This window comes from Heterocephalus glaber, unplaced genomic scaffold (genome assembly GCF_053883595.1).
Source record: "Heterocephalus glaber isolate CG9 unplaced genomic scaffold, H.glaber_assembly_v1.0 deba00001097, whole genome shotgun sequence".
Classification (NCBI taxonomy): domain Eukaryota; kingdom Metazoa; phylum Chordata; class Mammalia; order Rodentia; family Bathyergidae; genus Heterocephalus; species Heterocephalus glaber.
Window position 1 is genome coordinate 3,367,816 of NW_028258191.1, and position 16,575 is coordinate 3,384,390.

At 40.0% G+C, this 16,575-nt stretch overlaps 1 protein-coding gene across 7 annotated transcripts in view; it reads left to right on the forward strand.

Annotated features, from left to right (window-relative positions):
- Positions 1–3,072, forward strand: part of Mmadhc (metabolism of cobalamin associated D) — a 55,230-nt gene extending 52,158 nt beyond the window's left edge. For all 7 annotated transcript variants that reach the window (XM_004870002.4, XM_087210051.1, XM_087210053.1 and 4 more), the window contains one exon: positions 2,807–3,072. The gene's annotated coding sequence lies outside the window, so the exon portion shown is untranslated. The remainder of the gene's footprint in view (positions 1–2,806) is intronic.
- The last annotated feature ends 13,503 nt before the right edge of the window (positions 3,073–16,575 follow it).

Consider the following 16,575-nt stretch of genomic DNA (forward strand, 5'->3'; position numbering starts at 1 on the left):
GTTCGTAGAGAGAAAGGCAGAGAGTGAGCAAAATGAAGCCCTACAGCAGGGAGAGCAAAATTATGTTTTACCCGTGTGATAAAGCATTTTGGCAAAGGTTATATCCAGGAGATGCAGCATGGCTTATGCCAGGAAGGCCAGGAGTCAGCCTGCAGATAGTCACTTCTAATGTCTTTGTCCGGAAACAAGCTACCCAGAAGAGGAGCTGGATAAATGGCAAGATATCCCAGTACAATGGATTTTCTTTTCATAGGACCAGACTTTTCAATTGAGAGATCAAAAAGGAAATCTCAGAACGGAAACCAGATTTCAAAGGATGTCACCAGAGCCGTGCTCATAGGCCTGGGTGGTTCCTTTATTCTTACATCCCACCCTGGCCTTTCAGGGTGTCATGCAGATTTCTTCTGGCTGTGACCCTCCAGCCTGAGGGGGGTGTGCTCCAGTGAGTTGGCAAGCTCTTTTTGCTTCCAGGAAACAGCAACATTTTGCCCTGAGGAGTGACTTCTCTAGCCCCAAATCCCGGTGCACTGAGGGTGGCCCCAGTGCTGCCTTTGCTCTTTTCTGTCCACCTCCTGCTTTCTTGCCCACTCAGTCAGATAGCAGCTGCCAAAAATAGTTAGGGCTCCTTTAGTCCTTCTGGACAAGTACTTGCTTACCACCTCACCCCTTCAAGCTAAAGAAACTCCATCTCAACTGTTCCTGGGACTGTGTCTCGTGACGCAAATGGGCGCACAGCCAGTTCTTAAGTGGTCCCACCCCTCCACTATCTCCATGTCTATCTACATAGATGGTCATCAATCCTGGGAGCTCCTCTACCCCTACAAGCAGGCAGGCTAAGTCTGACAGTGTGGAGAAGAAGAACAAATGCTTCTTTCCTTGCCTGGTTCTACTTTAAAAGCTTGTTTTTATAAAAAGAAGAACCACACTGAATGCATAGATTGCTCTTTCTGAGAATGACTTAGTGGGATAATTTATAGAAAGCCATAGTTTGGAGACCTTTTCTCAAATTACATTACATTTCAGCCATAATGTCAGATGATAACCGCAAACATCCCTTGCTTCCCTTATAACCTATTAGTGTTGTCTATAAATTTACCTATGTACACTCACTAATTTTTTTCATATACTGCCCCTTAAGAAAATATGCTCCTGGGGGGCCGGGGATTTAGCTCAGTGGTTTCAACGCCTACTATGCAAGCTCAAGGACCTGAGTTCAATCCCCAGTACCAAAAAAAAAAAAGAAAGAAAGAAAATATGCTCCTGGGGCCGGGGATTTAGCTCAGTGGTTCTGCCACTTGCCTCGCAAGCGCAAGGTCCCTAGTTTGATCCCTGGTACCAAAAAAAAAAAAAAGAAAATATGCTCCTTTATTGTTCTGGTGTAAAGTACTTCTTTCTTCTTTCTGAGTCTGTTAAATTTATCTTTTTAATCCTAACTTCCAGCATTTGGTGAATAAATCTATGCTCTATACAATATGAGATTTTGATTAATTCATGTATCTATTTAATAAACAATGAGTACTCTTTATAGCTAAAGTCTTTTACTCTTTGGTACAGTGTGTCTTCCCAGAGCTGCATTTTTCTCTCCTAACTTATATGCTTGGCCCTAACTGCTTCACAGGCGCCATTACCTGTCTTAATGACTTGCAGCCAGTATTTCCCCCAGCACCCTAGCAGTTTTGATGCAAAGATAGGATAATACTCTCTTTTGTTCCCAATACTCCTTTGAATGGTGGCCTACTTTTGTTATTACTTTACTTCTTTACTAGGCATTATTGGTAGTTATTATTTACAACTGTTTCATAGCAACACCTGAGTGTTTAGGGCTAATACTACTTTGGGGCACTTTCCCTCAGTGCCATTATCCTCCCTTTGCCCATACTAAACTGCATATGACATTTTCAAAGCTACTTGAAAAGTCTGGAAAGATCATTGTTTAGCGTCTTACTCTCTGAAGGATTTTATCCTGTCCTGCTTCTTCAGTTCAGGTCAACCCATAAGCAGTTATACCTAACGGTTCTCGATTAGCCTATTAAGTATTATAGCAAATAAAAATTTTAGCAAAACCAATTATTTCCTCAGTCCCTGTGGATTCTACCTGATCACAGAGAACACAGAGCACTGTGTCATACTAAACCCACAAATAATTCATCAGCCTCCTTCACAACCATGAGCTCACTAACTTCCGAAACTTCTCTTACATATGGTTTTTCACCTTCTTTACCCTTATGCTTTATCTTTCTATCAGAAGAGTTTTTGAATGGTAAGAAGCTCTGAGGATATTACTAAAGATGTGAACAGTTACCTAGATGTAAGCCAAATCCTTTCTAAGCAAAGCAGTTGAAACTATAACTTTTTATTAGGGATGATTTCAGAGCATGAAAACAGACGCTACCTGTCCCTCAAAGCTCATGCCCCCTTCTTCTCGGCACACACCTGGACTTCGTTTTGCAGGCTCCTTCCGTGTCAGTGTGGCCACGTGCCCCAACCCCAGCTATTACCCATCGCACTGAGCCTTACATGTGTAGAGCTATTTCTGACCTCTACATGGCGTAATTTGGCTAGTAAAACAACTTTTCTCTCAGAATCTGGTCTCTCTCTGCCAGGAGAGATGATTTCCTATCCAGTAAGCAGATGCCCAGGCTGCCCAGGCATGAGGTAGAGCTCCTAGAGAGAGAAGGCTGCTCTATTATCAGCCCATTGGGTCTGTGATTTTAAGAAATGAGAAAGGAGTTTTATATGGATTAGTAGCAAGTGTGGTGATGAATATGTCCCTAGGTCTAATTCATTGATTTTTTTTTCTCCCCAGGCCCTTTTTCTCACAGGTTCTGCGGAAGAAGAAACAATCAGAGAGATAACTCTGTGAGTTTTCACAATAAATGCAATCAGCAGCACAATAAATTATACATTTTCATCATCCCTAGTATACCTCCATGTCCTTTGTGGCCAACCAGTGAGACCCCTTGATCTGTTTTCTGCAGAATGTCATATAAAAGAAATCACAGCATTTCAATGCAGTCTTTTGATAATGGTTTCTTTCATTAACTACAGCATTAAAGCTTTATTCTTGGTTTATGTATTATTATCACTTCCTTTTTTCACTGAGTTGTATTTGCTTATATTGATATATCACATCTTGCTTATCTATTCCATAATTGAGAGATTTTTTTTATTTTGGTTAATCTAAAAATGGTAAAAATGCATGTATAAATTTTTGTGTGAATGTAGGCTGTATTTCACTTGACTAACAAGTGAAATAAAAATAACAAACAATGAGATTGCTGGGTTGTACGTCAAATGTATGTTTATAAGAAACTATCAAAGTGTTTTCCATAGTTCTTTTCTTACAGTCTCACCAGAGTTCCAGGTTTATTTTTGTAGTTTACTCACTCTCTCAATGTCATAAATTAATTTGCCTATTCTTGAACATCAAATAATGGAATTATTTATGTGGCTTCTTTTGCTTAATATAAAGTTTGTAGAATTCATTCATGTTATTCCATGTAATAAGAGTTTATTCTTTTTTGCTGATGAATAGTATTCTGTAATATGAATACAAACCTGTTTTGTTTATTCATTCATTTGTTGTTGGACATTTGGGTTGTAAGAAACAGCAGGGAAGTCACAATAGTTTTGTGGTGTGTGTGTGTGTGTGTGTGTGTGTTGGTTAATCAGCAGTTTCCACAATAAAGATAGGCTTAAAATAAGTAAATACTCTATAAAGTAGATGGTTATTTTTCCAGCTAAAAGCAGGAAGAAGTTTTTCTTATAAAACAGAGGATTTGAGGTAGAATTACTTTTTTTTTTTTTTTTTTTTGGTGGTACCAGGGGTCAAACTCAGGACCTTGTGCTTGCAAGGCAAGCGTGGTGCCACTGAGCTAAATCCCCAGCCCTAACTTTCTAAAGTGCAAAACTGATGATGGTCCACAATTTCAAACAGCTAAAATTCCTATAGTTTGGGCTACTATGATTAAAGTTCCAGTGCATATCCTTATAAACTTTTTTTTAAATATATGTTAAGCTTTTGTGGGTATCCACCTGGAAGTACAATCACAGAGTTATATAATAGCCATGTGTTTAACTTCATTGGAAATTCCTACATCCAAATTTGTGTGATTTTTTTCTTAAAAGAGGATCCTTAAATCTTTGTGATGTTCAGGTCTCATAAAGCTGAGTAGTCACTACCAAGAATATTTCTGCTGAGGCCAAACTCATCCTCAAATCTCCCAGTGAGTTGACTCCAAACACACACAGCAAGTCTAGGAGTCCTCAGCCTTATTTTCCTGAGTGCAGCTTCCTGCTGGCAGGTACTGTAGACAGAGCTTGGTGGACAGCCTAAAACATATGGCCTGCAGTCAGTGGACCTGCATATTCTGAGGGAAGGGACAGTTATCCTAGTAAATCAGGGCCATAATCCCTCCTGGCTAACACTCTGTTAATTAGATACTGCAGTTTATAAACCTTTGGATCTTGATATATCTGGATCATGGCATATACCCTCTTCTTCACTTGCAGGATGTTGGCAGAGGCCCAACAAGTCATTACAATATATTTGTAATGCAAGTTCTCTCTATGGCCAGGAAACAGTGCCTACTTGTTTATCCATCATAGTTCAAAATGCAGGAACTGAGGTGTGGTATTATATGCAGGCAGGACTTTGTGTGTTGGCAAGCCCATCCCTGCACCACTGGGTGAAGACTAGTCAGTCAATAACTTTGCCTCAGCTACAGTGTTTCTGCACGTATCAAGAAGCTAAATACTTCCCCATCCCTGGCCGTGGTCTAACTCCTGGGTCAGTTTGTTTCCCAGCTTTGCTGGATTGCCTTACACATGGTTCATTTCAGAAAATGGCCCAGTGATGAAAGACCGTGAAGTTTGTCTGTGGTTATTGCTACTTACTGTGCACCAAAAGAATGCTCACCTCACCATGTCCTCCAAAGAACACACTTCTCATGCTTGGGAACCTGATTACAATGGTCTGATTAACCCACCAGGGGCTCAGACGGGTTTTAGTCAGTGCAAATTTACCTGAGCACTAGTCTTTCAGTTAATCCTATCAAAGGTTGTAGGCTAAAGGGGATGAGATTACAAATCCAAACATATTTACACAGATGTCTTTTTTGGGGCCTGCTACACAGCCAGAATTGCATTTACATCTTGTAACAAAATCACAATTATCACAGACCCTCTTTGTTAGACATTTAAGACCAGGATATTGAGAGAGAAAGGGGAATTGGGGGCAGGGTAGAAAATGGATAGAGTTTAATCGGGGGAGGAAAAGCGCCCGGGGAAAGGCTTCTAGCAGCAATCAGCTGAGAACAGCAGGTCTGTGTTCAGACTGTGTTGTTATTTTCTGATTAGGCTGGGTCATTTGTCTAATCAGATTTTCTGCTCCTCTGCTATCCAGTTTATTAGGCCCTTTCTACATGTGCAGCTTAGGGTCCCCTCATGGTCACAAGATGATTCAAAGTAACAGCCAACAAAGCCACTTTTCATGGGATGGTATTTATTAGGCTTATTCCAAGTCAGGCTCACTGACTCTGAATAAGGAAAAGGAGAGATTTTCTTTCTCCCACATTTCAGCTGATGAGAAGTCTAGTTTTCATACAATCTAATAAAGAAGTTTCTTGATTACTCAGAAAAGATACACAGGGTAGAACCTGATCTAGTAGAATTCCTTCCACATAAATAAATATTGCTTAAAGCTTACCATGTGCCACACATGGTGCCAGCCAGTGGGCAGAGAATGATGGAGCGAAGGATGGATGAAGGACTTACAGCCAGTACCTATCAATGTACATGGTTTCAGCCAACGAAAAGAAAATCCTTTTCTATCATAGAAAAGTACACAGGTGAAGGGGACACGGGAAGTAATCTTTTGTATCGGCCTTATTCTGCCAGAGGCAAAGTGACATTAGAAAAAAAATTTTTTGCCCCTAAGGGCCAAGTAAGTTTTTGTGTTTTTTGCCTGCCCAGCCTACAAAATAAAGTATTTATGTGAACTACTTTTGAAGACAAAGCAAAATGACACAAGATTTTCACATAATCTTTCTATACTTTTGAACTTTCCTATTTGGGGCCATAGGAATGATGGGAACAATTTGTAAAAATAGTACTTTAAAGAAAATGTATTAAAGTTTAGGATAACTGCCTCATACAGTTGTACACACAGTCATCTTATTTCAGATTCCATGACAAGCAAAATATGGCTATTTAGCAGAGAAGGCAAATTCTATCCTATGGCTAAGAAGAATTGAAGTCCAAATGACATGTGAGAATAAAATTCAACTTACGTTTAAATGCCATCTGCGGATGTTTTCTAGCATGCCTTCAGCTATTTCACAAAGTCATACACTGCACAAGGACTTTTTGAAGATTATGTGTATGTTAAATTGTTTAGAAACCCTTCTCAGAGAGAGATCCTTATAAATTTCCTCTCTTTGCTTTTAAGTCCAGCCATTCCTAGGGCACAATTTCTCATGATTTGAAAAGAAAAATAAATCCTGTTTACTTGTGAGTTCTTCCTGTTTCTGAATCTGTGCTTCAGAAATAGAAATTTGTTATAGGCCTTGCATTTACGATTGTGGAGTCCATGTTTGGTGATAGTAGCATGGGGAAGTGAGTCGTGGAGATACCCTGAAGCCGTTCTGTTTTGGGAATCAACTCAGAAATGGCAAGTTCCAGCTCTGTCAACCACGTATCATTGATCAAGGTACAGTTACTGTGTGACAGGCCCTGAGCTAGATTCTGAAGCCACAAAAACAAAAAGTCCACTTTCAAAGGGTTCAAATACTCTAAAAATAAAGACTGGATGACTCGAAAGGTATGTGCTTCACCTCCTCTATTCTTTTTTTGGGGGGGGTACCAGGGTTTGAACTCGGGTCCTTGCACTTGCAAGGCAGGCAGCAGAACCACTGAGCTAAATCCCTGGCAACCTCCTCTATTCTTGTGATGGGGGCACTTCTCAGCTCCTCCTCTTTGCTCTGGTTTCTGAAATCTGCTCCAAGTGGTTGTCAGAATGTCAAACACTTGCAGGATTTATTCTAGATTCAGATCCACAAACAGGAGACTAGAAAACCAAATATGAATCATGTACAAGAAGGAAGGAGACCTACGAAGTCAGGTTTCTGTTCCAATCTTGACGTGGGCCAAAACTCAGAGCAGACTGCAAGCTGGTACATGCCCCACCTCCCTACCTTCTTCCTATCAGATGGAAACCAAGGATGAGAGCAAGAGCAATGGGAGGCAGCTGGAGTTAGGAGTTCTCTAACTCCTGTCTCTCAACCATTTTTCTCTTGGGGCCTGCAGAACACTCAGACTGGCCTTCCAACCCCTGCTTCCTTAATTTTCCTTAACGTATGATTGTTACCACACTCACAAGTGCTTCTGCCGTCTGCTCAGGACTCTCAGGTTTTTCAGTTCAATCTCTACTCCCTTTATACTCCCACTACCCTCCTTCCATAGCTGGAGGAACTTTCCTCCTTGGATCCCATTATTTTGGCATCCTTTCACCAACTTCTTTGCTAAGCTCCCAGATCCCCACTGTGTTTAGTGGTGTCAATCTAGATACGCCAAACTCAGGGACTTGAAGTGGGTGGGAGTTGTAACTCAGTGGTAGAGCACTTGACTAGAATCCATGAAGCTCTGTGTTCAATTCTCAGCACTAGAAAAAAAAGAATACAGAATATAGTCTTTTTCCATCTTCAACATTTCCTTCTACCATTGTTCAGGAAGAGGTGAAGTCAAACCAGAAAAGGTAATGTATGGAAGGGGGGGGGGGAGTAAAGACCAGGCAAAAAAAAAAAAAGCCAAATTCAAACTGCCCATAGATATTTGAGTTCCTAGCCCAAATGCCTATAGGTAATAGGAAAGTCATACTCTCCATATTTTCACAGCTCTAGCTTTGAGAAGATTGTTTTATAAGTGGAGGTGTATATTCCTATAATTAGTGTTGCTGGTCTAGCCTTGCCTTTTGAACTGTACGTATGGCTCTTAATGTAATGTGATTGGTGGAACCACTTTCTCCTCCAGACACGATCTTCCCATGAACACAGACTAAGAACTCCTTACATTGGTGGTGGTGGTGGTGGTGGTTTGGTGATGACAGTAATAGTGGTGGTGTCATTGGTCATGGCGCTCATGATGGCCATAGTGATGGGGTTGGTGATGATAGTGGAATTAGGGTAAAGGTGGTGTTAGTGGAGGTCGTGATGACTTCACTGATCATGTAATACTTTTATTTACCAAGTCAGTGAATTAAAACTAGAAATCTGTTTTACTGCTATTCCTATACCCACCCATCATCTTTTCCAAGTACTGTTGGCCTTTTGACTAAGTTGAAACTATTGAACTTTATCTTGGTAGATTTGAGCCAACATAGTGAAGATCATTTTAGATCCTGATTTTGTCATTTTGTGTGCCATTTTTTCTCAGCTTTGGTTCATCTAATGATTAATGAATATGGGTTCTATAATTTTATTCAGGTATCTGATTAAATATGAAGCAAGCAGTATTAAAGTTAGGGCCGATGAAAGGATACTAAAAAGTGTCCATCAGGGTGACATTTATCTATTAATCAGCATCCTGTGAATACAGTTGTTCAATTCATCAATTTTAATGTACCTAATTTTTCTTCTGTTTTGTCCCCAAGGCTAGCCTGAATTTGACTGCTTTTTATATTGCATTTCTCATTTATACCAATTTAATAGCCGTGACCCTCCAAAAAAATTAGTTTGATATAATTTAATCTTAGTTGATTTTTGTTCCTGTAATGAAATATCACAGACTAATTTGTATGAAAATTTTATTCCTCACAGTTCTGCTGGCTAGGAGGTCCAAGATTAAGGTGTCAGCACCTGGTGAGGGATGTTCTCTCCTTCCCAGATGTGCCTTGAACTCTGACCAGGGAAAGAGAAATAATATCTTCACATGGCAGAAGATGGAATGTCAAAAAGGGCAGACTTTGTTCATCAAGTTCTTTTATAAGGGCACCTCCAGATCACACATATCTCCAACACCTCCCAAAGGCCATACCTCTCAATCCTGTTGGGTTGGGGGTTCAACATGAACTGGGGTGGGGGTGGGCAGGGCGAGCAAAAACATTCAAACCACTGCAAACTTCTTAAAGTATTTATTGGTAACCATATTCCTTTTATAAAAAAATCTGCCCCCCAATCCTGTTAATAATTAATTCTAAAATCCTACTCAGAATCTGTGAAATTCCTACTCATCTTTAGTGAGAAGAACACTTCTTCATTTTGAGAACCAGAATCATACATCCTCACCTCCAGGCTTTCAACATCTCCTCTCCACAGTTACTTTCTTTGGGAAACAAACATTCCTCTTGGAACTTCAAAATTTATTGAAGTCTCATGGTTTCTCTGGCTTCTATTAGCGTTACTTGTATAGACATCATATTCCTTCTATGTCCATCCACCAAGATACTCACACTTTACTATGAAGTCCTCAGCAACAAGGGATGTTGCTTTTTTTTTATTATCCTTTGCAGTACTTTGCATAATATATTTGAAGGATTGACATGAATGGCACAAAAGAAACAAATAGTTTGATCTATGCAGTCTCAAAATAATTTCTGGTCAAATTGGATTCTTTTCATCTATCTTAATATCTAATTTGTGCATAGTTGAATCAGTCTTGCAGTTAATCTGATGTGGTAGTTAAGAGTACCAAAGATAGTATATTCATTTTTCTGATCTGGCGATTTTTAATCATATAGTCACAACCACTCACACAGAAAAATAAAATAGTAAATTAAATAGCGGAATGATGAATGGAATTATCCTTAGCCCCGAAGGCAATTGCAGATAATCTATAGTTTCTGCCAAATTCACTCATTCAGTTTTGATCCAACATTCTTTTGTTAGGTAACATTAATAGTAATCAGTTACTATTTCCTAAATGACACGTAGGACAGAGGAACAAGGTGGCTAGGCCTGTAGGGCTTCTCTTGTGTCCCGGCTGTGCACTACTTTGTGACCTTAAACCAATTACGTCACTTGTCAAAAAAGGCAAAATAACCATTAGTTATGTTTCTTATTTAAATGTATCGCCTCTTTGAATTCTCACACGAACCCCTATGAGCCACTCCTTCCTTGTTTTCTTCTTCCTTACAAATTTGCTGCATGCTGGGTGCTAGATGTTGAAAGTCTTACAAAAATGACCATGTCAGAATCAGTCTTGATCCTGCCCTCTAAAACTTTACAATGAAATATAAAGGGCCAAATCTTAAATAATTAGCAATAATCAAAAGAAGAATAAAATATTACCCATAGTGTTATGAATGCAGAACACAGCACAGGGGATTCAATGGATGGCTTTCTATAAAAGGGAGAGTTTTAGTTGAAACTGGAAGGATGAAGAGGATTTCCAGAAATACAGCAGGAGTAAAAGGCAATCCCGTGTGAGGGACCTCCCAAAGCAAAGAGTGGAAGCATAAAAACTTGGGGTGCAACACTGTGCAGAGTGTTTCTCAACCTGCGAGTCGTAAGAATTGTGTGAGCCGACTAGAATTACTCTTTATGTTTATTTATTTATTTATTTTTTGTACCAGGGATTGAACTCCAGACCTTGTGCTTGTGAGGCAGGCAGCAGAACCACTGAGCTAAATCCCTGGCTAGAGTAACTCTTATGTGGAATGTATCAGCTGGGAATACAATATAAAATGTATTTCTCACTGTGAATTGTGGTCTGAGAAGTTGGGGAGAACTCCATCTAGAGCAATTGAACTTTTAGTCGTGGAGAGGGTGGGCTTGTGGCTGGTAATCAAGGAAGATAGCAAGCAGAATTGGAATGTGTTGGTGTTTGAGGTGGCAGATGGAAGGGAGATGGGTCAGGAGACCTGCAACAGCCTGAGATAGCTCATCTCAACTTAACATCAAGCAAGCCTATTCTCCGAGGTATTAGTAGGTGCGAAAAGGAAAATGTTTTCTATGAGCAAATACAATCATTTAACACAGGCATAGAAGTGAATTCACTAGAAAGCTCATGAAGCTAAAGTTTCGGGAGTCCTGGTTTTCAGTGGTCCTTTCCAAAGCCCTGTTCTGAAATTTGTATTATATTTGTATTATATTTTGTAATATGTTTGTGTCCTTTTTCCCTAAAAAGTACCTTCAAATTGTATAAACTTTGATACCCACCAAACCTGAATCTGCCCCAGCTTGTAATTAATTTTAATTTAATTTATACAAAATAAGGCTTCTCGTAAAGTTTAAGATACAGGTATGCATTTTAAATTCCACTGAGATAACAATTGTATACCTCCTTCTCTATCCTCAAATTTCCATGCCTCTTCATTTACCCTTCTTCTCAGGGGTCTTCATTCCTCATATTTCATGGGCAACATGGAGGCCATTCAAAAGAATTTCATTCATCTTTGTACAAATAAATCTATCATATTGCTACTAAAATTTACATGACAGCGTATGTTTTTTTTTTTTTAGAAAATGGTGACTTTTGTTTTTGCTAATTGACCTCATCTTTTCCTAGCATTCTTATTTCAGTGGGGAAAATGAAAACAAGTTTTTAAAAAATTAACTTAGTTTCTTTCCATAAAAGAAACTGAAATAAATCAGACACACAAGCTTAAATATCTCATGGTATCTCTTATATGAGAAACCTAAATTATAAATAAAGAGCAAAATAAAAATAGATAATAGGAAGTAGGGAGATAGGTCTTTCTCAAATGGGAAGGAGATCAAGAGTTGAAAGGGGGAGAACAGGGAAGGGGGATGAGAAAAGGAATTAGGATGTACTATGTACATGCAGCACTTCCACACGAGGAATGCAAACACTGTGTGCTAATAATAGATAAATACTGAAAACAAAGACGCTGTTGGCTAACTACTCTCTGTGGAGTAAACACTCTATCTTCCCAGGTGTCTTCAACTCCCTGCTGTCTCCTGCATCTCCTTGGGCCACAGTGGAAGCTGGTGGCCATGGACAGCAATGGGGGAGAGGTATCCAGTCCACTTGCTGTTTTTTGGCCTTCGGATCCCTGCGAGGGATCAACTTGGGCTAGTTGGCTCCTAGCTGCCCTGTGACATCCCCAGATAATGCCTGGTCTCTCACCATCCGGCTCCTCTTCCCAGCCTCAGGCTATTCTGCACCTCCCTTCCCTTATCACTTTCTACTTCCTGGGAGCTGGGACCAGCTACTTTCGCCCACCCGAAGGGGTTGGGTTGTACTGGTGGCCAGGCTCATGGAAGCAGTTCTCAAGCAGCTCTTTCAGCTTTCACTTGTCTCCCACCCTCTATGCCTTACTGGATGTGCTGCCAGGTGAAATATCATGCTAAGTTGAGAGGATTTCAGCCACCCCAGGCTTTCCCCCAGGAAAGTAAGTATCATCAGTCTAGATTCTGTTTCTTATAAATCTTTCGGAAACAGTCCAAAAAAAGCATACTCTCGTGTTAGGCCTCAAGAGGATTTTAAACTTCCTCTCTTTTCTGGTCTCTCTGCCCTTTATTTTCCTTGCCTGACTGAGGTAACCTTCCTTCTCTTTACTTCCTTCTCCTCTTCTATTCATTGTGTTTTGTCCAAATGCAGTATCTTCCATTTCTTCCCTGGAGAAATAATATTTGTGATTTAGTTGAATAGTAGAAGGTCAGCAAGGAAGAAAAACCCAAATGGTAGAAAATAAAATGACATCAATATATGGTCTTAAAATGTTCAGTTTACTACACGACAAGTAACTGTCCATCCATAATATCTTTTTCTTCTCATTACCTTTCAGACCGGTGACATCAAAAGCCAATCTTGTGCTTTCCTTGTGGTAAGAGTCCCTATTACCCTTAGGATTTCTTCCTCTCTCTCTGCCTTATCAGTGTCTTCTTCTGAGATTACTTCTCTCAGCATACTGATTTCAGTATCACCCGTATTAAATTGACTCATTCTTGACCCCAAAGCTATAGCACCATCTCTTCTGTTATTCAGACTCACAAAAGAAGTGTCTCACATGCCACCCCATTTGTTGATATCTCTTTAGCTATTTAATTCGCATTTTTTTTTGCCATTCTGAAAGTACCAACATATCGTTCCTTTTTTTTTTCTTTTTTGCAGAGTCTTGCTATATAGTTCGAGTTAGCCTCAGACTCATAGTATTCCTCTGGCTTCAGTCTCCAATGCTGGGATTTTAGGAATACACCACCACATCTGGCTCAGCATCTGTTTTTTTTGTGGGGCCCTCTTGGCTTGTGTCGGCCACTGTCAATCTGTCTCCCCACATTGCCTTTAGTCAGGGCATGCACCAGGGAGGGGGGATGGAGAGAATCTCTCTTCTAATAAAGATACCAATTCTACCACATTAGGGTCCCACCCAGGTGATTTCATTAACTTTAAGTACTTCCTTGAAAATTCCATCTCCAAATACAGTCATATTGAGGAACAGAGCTCTAACATATGGTTGGGAGAAGGTAGATGACAATTCTGTCTGTAGAACTTCCTTACTGCTAAAGCCAATGGACATTTAATTCTCATATTTGTCCTCTAGACAGTACTGAATGTAACCATTTATTCTTGCTTTTTGAAACATTCTTCTCTCTTATTTCTGTGACACCACCTTTTGTTGCTTTGTTTTGTTTTTCTCTTACTCTACAACTCTCCTTTGTAGGGCTCTTGTAGGGGACATCTCTTACTGTCTGATTTTTGAGTTGCTGTAGTCAGCCCTGGGTGCTTTCCCTCTCTTTACCCTTTATCTATGCTCATGACGCTCAAATTTATATTGTCAGCCTATACTTCTGTTTTTGAGTTCACTATCATACTCATCAATTAACATCTTCTTTGGAGTGTCTTGCATATATGTTAATTTGGACATACTTGAAAAATAATGACTTATTCTTCTGAATACACTGCCCCAACACCATTTTCCTTCCCATCTTAGAAAAGGGCAAATTTAGTAACTCAAACTAGAAGTCTAAGAGTCCTCTGTGGTTTCTACCATTCCTTTACTTGCCACAATATTAGCTAAATGGATGCACATTGAGGCCATACCCTTAAGTGAAATAAATAGGACACACATGTGTAAATACCGAATAGTTTCTCTGGTGTGAGAAACTGAAAGTATAAATAAGGATCAAAATGTATAATAGATAATGTGAAATAGGAAGAAAAGGTCTAAGAAAAATTTAATCAAAAATTGCTTTCAACTCTGCAACTCTTGCACTACCAGCCCCTTTAATCATTGTTACTTCTCCCTCTGATTTTGTGCAATCTCCTTTTAACTGGATTCCCTGTGTCAGTTGGTGCTTTTCCCAGTCCATACACTATGTAGTTTTCAAAGGATGTTGACCTAAAACGTATGCACCTTTTCTTTCTCTTCCATTTCTCCTTTCTTCCTTACCCTTTCTCAAAAATTTAGTCCAAAACCATAGATTTGTGCTAGACCACATAGAGATTAGTGTGGGGAACTGAGTGTAATGACCCAGAACCTGGTAGACCAAATCCAAGCAGGATGGGGTGGACATCCACGCAGAGTCATGCCTTGGTGCATTATTGCCTAAGCCTGGATAGGTGAGAAGGATCACCACACGGAGCTGGTGGAGATGGTGATGGTCCACCATGGCCGCGGGAGCCCAAGGAGATGGAGGAGTATGCTGGGGGATGATGGGGGCTTAGCAACACAGATGGGAGATTGATTATATGCAGGGACACTAACTAAATAATGAAATATGTTAAAGGTAATCAAGTCAGGTTTCTCACTGAGGAAGAAAGTGGGGTGTACAAATACGTGAAAGGTGTGCCAATATGGTTTACCTTGTGATGTTGCTTTGGAATTGGGGATAGCACTACAGATTCGTGGATTTCCAGTATACACTGATAGACATGAAAATAAACTTGATATAAATATGTATAAATATACATTTATATAATGCATTGCCTCCTAGCCTGTATACTGAGAAAGTGTGGAGCAGTGACATACTAATGGCAACAAGAACAGATCTTGATTTCTCCACTTCAAGAAATCAGGAATCCTTAATGAAATTGATGATCTCCAACTTTCAGGGGTTTTCACTGTACTTTCAGCTTCACTTTCACAGCTTCAAGCATCACCCTTTCAGGGATTCCTCACAAGGACTGTGACTGTCACACAGTTTTGTTTGGTCTCCCGGGCCTTCTACTGAAATCTAGGTGGAAGCCTCCATTACTCCATAAGTCTTGCATCCTGCATTCCTGAAAAACCACCACTACTTGGATGATACCAATGGCTGCTTCTAGCTTGAGCAGTAACATGGCCCCCTTGAACCATGGCTAAAGTGGTCTTGAGTGCCTGGATGGCTGAACCCAGGGTGATTCCTCTCTAAGTGTCCCTGAATGAACAATTTATCCCCGTGGCTCTCTTTCAAAGGAATTTACTCTTTTACAGTATACCCTTGAGCTTGCAATTGCTGGGGTCTGATCATTTCCTGAGATTCGCTTGTGGTATCTTTCCTATTGTCCTAAAGCAAAGTACTTGGCTTCTTTTTAATGACAATCTTTTCATCAACTCTTTGGCTCAAATCTTACAGGCACTTCCTTTCTGCACATTTTTCAACATTATCTTTTGGCTCTTCCATTTGTTCTTGATTCTTATGGTAGTTCTGGCTGAAAACAACCATTAGTACCTATGCCAAAGACTAAATATTGGGCTGCTCTGAGATTACTCCCACCAGATCAATTAATTTGTCACCTTTAAATTCAGCCTCACAGAAAAGTCTTACAACACACACAAATTTAGACAAACTGCCAGAATAAAACATGGATAGCTTCTAGTCAAGTTTCCAATACAGTCCTTGTTCCTACTTGAAACCTCATGAGTTTGGCCTTTATTGTCTGCATTCCTATCAGCATTTTGGTCTTCTGAGCTCCAACCAGAACCATCCATCAAACTGGATGGATCAAGCTAGCTTACAATATCCTAAGTCTTTTCTATTCCACATCTCCAAACCCTTCCAAACTCCTCTCACAAGCCAGTTCCAAATGCTTCTAAACCACGTAGTCAGTTACTTATAGCAATGATGCGACTTTTGGTACCAACATTCTGCATTAGTCACTTTCCAGTCATTAAGACAATCTGACACTCACAACTTTAAGGAGGAGAGGTTTATTTTGGCTCATGATATCAGAGCATTTAGTCCATGGTTGCTTGGCTCCAAGGAAGAAATAGGACGGAAGAAGGGCATGTGGAGGAAAGCTGCTCACAGCACGGCAAGCAGAAAGCAGAGTGAGAAGGGAGGTACCAGGGACAAGAATATATCCTTCCGGGTTATGTTCCCAATGATCTGCCTCTTCCAACCACGTTTCACCTTTAAATATGTAAGACTTCTGGGTACATTTTAGATCTAAATCATAACACAGTGTAAGCCAAAACTTTGTTAGCAACCTTGCAAGAGACAGACAGAAGACACAACTAAGCCACACCTGGATTGTGACCCACAGAAACTCTGAGATCCTAAATGTGTTAAGCTAAATTTGGGATAATTTGATATACGCAATAGGTAGCTAGCATAGGCTATCATGTTATAACTTGCTCTCAGAAGGTCCTGAGGGGAATGCTATACTTGAACTCTGAGCTTTTTTTTTTAAAGG